Source organism: Cryptomeria japonica, chromosome 7 (genome assembly GCF_030272615.1).
Source record: "Cryptomeria japonica chromosome 7, Sugi_1.0, whole genome shotgun sequence".
Taxonomy (NCBI): Eukaryota; Viridiplantae; Streptophyta; class Pinopsida; order Cupressales; family Cupressaceae; genus Cryptomeria; species Cryptomeria japonica.
The window spans coordinates 16,414,270-16,418,018 of record NC_081411.1 but is presented as its reverse complement, the minus strand read 5'-3'; positions in this window follow the sequence as shown (position 1 = coordinate 16,418,018).

Below are 3,749 nucleotides of genomic sequence, written 5' to 3'. Positions count from 1 at the left end.
TACAACAAATTTATTTATCAACGAGAATTGTTCTATCACAAATTTTCATTAATAAGAAGATATAACAAAAAGATATCAAATATTCTTGAACAAAAATATTTCTTAACCATAAATTTAATTATATAAATTATTAATATACAAAAAATTAATATAAACACATTTATTCATAGGAAAAATAGAAATAAAAAATTGTGAAGAATATTAATTATATTTAAATACATAGGTTATGTCTCCTACAATAGACACATCTCTCAAACATAATATTTAAAAAAAATATTTGAATCTATCTATTTGAATATATTGAAATCAATTTTTCTCTGTGATTTTAAGAAAAATGATATAAAATGATAAATAGAGATAAAATTGAAATCAATTTCCATTGTACAATAATCTTTTTTACATGTCTATCAATGCTCGTTAATTAAAATCTTTAATGTCAATATGGCTGAGATGTCTTAATCTATATGCAATCGCTAGTGCATGCATTCTTCTGTACGCCAAATTGTTTGAAGATGGCTCTGGAACATCTTCTGCAAATCGCACCTTCTTCTTCGGCTGCTCCCTCTTATCTGCATACCACAATTTTATTGAGCAGGTACTGAGGGCTTACACTTAAGCAACCAGATATCTTACCTACTGATACAGAAAAATGTCTACGCTGAAGAAAATCCTACCCAAATTTACCTTTCACTTGGTGCACCCACTGGAATCCTTCCTCTCTTAATTCTGCAACTTCGTTAAACTTGAGTTTATCATCTCCTCTCTCTTCAGCAAGGAAATCATACACAACAAACTCATCGGTCAACTTCATTTTAGGGTTTCTGCAATCCACTTCCTGAAAATTTTTCATTTTATTTCCTCCTCCAAGTGACTGGTTCTTAAACTCATTAGAAACCGCTCGTGGGTGATCGTCTTCCTTGGTGGAAAAGCATGTACCCATCACTGATACAGTGGAGAATAATACTTGCAAATATCAGACTGTATGCAAACACAGATTGAATGATTAGAGTAAGAACAGCTTAAGCAAAACAGTAAGAAGAAGAGCCTATATGTTGCCTCGATATCTCCAGGTGGTATATTTATATTCAGAGGTCATTCAATTTTATTCCATTGGGCAATTGATTTTTCTACATATATCAGATTTGAGTTTCTAAATTCGTAAGATTTGATAATTGATGTGTTGCAGGAAAATTTTGATGCGGCTAACTTAAAGGAAACCTACTACCTGTATGCTGTCGAATTTATCACAAGCCTAAATCTCGGCTTACATTCGGTTTACTATCTAGTATTGAGGAGAAATTCATTGAGAACTTAATGTTATCTAGGCTTACATTGTGTAATGAAGATTGATTTCTAATTTTTCTAATTGCTTAAACTTATTCAGACGAATGCTACTATTGCTGATATTTTTTTTTTTTTGGTCAAACTCAACCAAAATATTGCTAAATGACAACATTTAATGGTGCGATTGATTATATAAAATCATGTGATATTGAATGTTTTATAATCAAGAATACTATAGAATAATTGGCATTTTGTCATGCCAGATTGTTTGTGTATTTTGCGGGTCTTACAAAAACAGCTTCGAGTCATAGATTGATATGAGATATGTTGACCGAATCATGCATATTACTGATCATTATACAGATTATTTGTCTTATCACAAATATAAAAGGTGAACACAATAAATAACTTGTTTGTTTCTGTGAGCGATTGTCCAAAGGTTTTAGTGTTCAACAATTGGTCCCTTTGTGTTCAATATAAGTTGCATTTTTTATAATAATATGTTGTTTTTATAACAATTTTTTTAAATGTTCAACTATTGGTTCTTTGGTGTTGGATATAGAATTTAGATATAACACACATTTATGATTACTAATAGGTATTTGGTCCATTAAGTTACATATAAGTTATATTTTACATAAAAATACAATATTATACTAATTACAAATGACATTTTTTTATTCAACTATTAGGGATTTTTAGATTAAGTTTTGGTCGAATCTTTAAAAAGTCATTTTTTGGAAACTTCGCACTAGACGTGTTATTTTGATGAGTTGCATGATGAGTCACACATTCAAAACTTAGTTGTAGATAGTTAAGTGTCCATTTCACATTTCTAGAAAAAAAGAAGGTCTTAAAATATTCCATGTGACAGCTAGATGTTGACAAAGTTATCCCTTAAAACTACTGGTCCCTCTCCCCTACCTTTATGCAATTATGTATCTAGAGTTTTAATTCAATCTTCAAATCTTTATTTGCGGAACTCATCTATTTTATTCTACAATTTATAATAATAAAATTTAAACTTTCAAAATTCAAATTCAAATCTAAATCAACCCTTTCATAGTTGATAATTGTGTATCCACTTAAATATCAAAAATTCATGTATCTTGTGGAGCTATGTGTAAGTACTAATCGTAGTTCACTTTTAAATTATCTATAAGTTATCCTAGAGCTTTTTCTATGAAGAATGTAATCATTAACCAAACATTCTTAGAGCATCTATGGTGCATCATCTACTTACATTAGTATATATGAATGTATAGTATCACTTATTATTTTCAATAATTTTTAAACAACTAATAAATAAATATCTAGGTGTTTGACTTACGAGAGAATCATCTTACCCTAGTAAATTTGTAGATCCCATTCTTATGAGGATGCAAATCAAATACGTTAGGGTGACACAAAATTAAGTATTCGAAGGAATAAATATTAAGTCAACAAAGAGGGTTCATATTTGTATTCTAGGTTTAAATCTACATTCATGAAGATCAAATCCATGGTCACAATTGTGAATTAAATATTTCAATATGATCCTAGATCACTAAAAAATAGCAAATTGCGAGGACATATTTCACATGATATATACATCAAAATTTAAATCTAAATACCTTTATTTTATGACATAGGAACATCCAAGTTCACAAGGGATTTTGCATCACCCAAAAATATTTAATTTTGATTTTTAGTCAAGGATAGGTGATTAAAAAAAACTGCAAGCATCTATGGGTCTCCATGTACGTAGGAAATGGTCCAAGGGGGCATAAGGGGTTGAAAATATTTAATGTTTGTGGCCTATGCATAAAGGCAATTATAATTTTCAAGAAGGGATGAACAATTTTCTGTTATTCATAATGAACTAAAATCATAAAATAACCCTTCTTGACATGGGGACAAGGAAGGGGAAGAGTCATGAACTCATATTTATTGAATTATTATATAAAAAATTGGAAAAGACACCATTTAGGCACCTTCTTTGGAACATTGAAAAGACACATTTTAGGAGCCCTCCTAGGGAAGCTAAAAGGTCGTGCCTATTGGCTATATGTTTCTTTTATTGATAGCCATGTGTTGTTCATCAATAGGGGGAGTGGGATTTCCAAGAGGCATAAGGACACTATAAAATGGAAGCTAGGGCTAGAAGCTATGCATTTGGAGTTAAGTTATTCTCTTCATAGATTAAGATGAGTCGTAACGGGTCTAGAAGAATATCTTGTAGCTCCATCTTGCAAAGTTGTAACCCTAAGTAGCTAATATATTGTAATTTAAGAATATGTATTTAATTTTATTGAAATAGAAGAGCATGTGTGAATTTTAATTTCATTAAAAAATAAAAGGCAAGTTATTTCTTGCAATTTTTTGATTTATCCTCTTTGTTACATGCTATGTATGAATTTTGGGTGGAGTAACATTCATATGGTGTAAGAGAGCATGTGTTTTGAATGTCTTAGGGAGTCCCCATC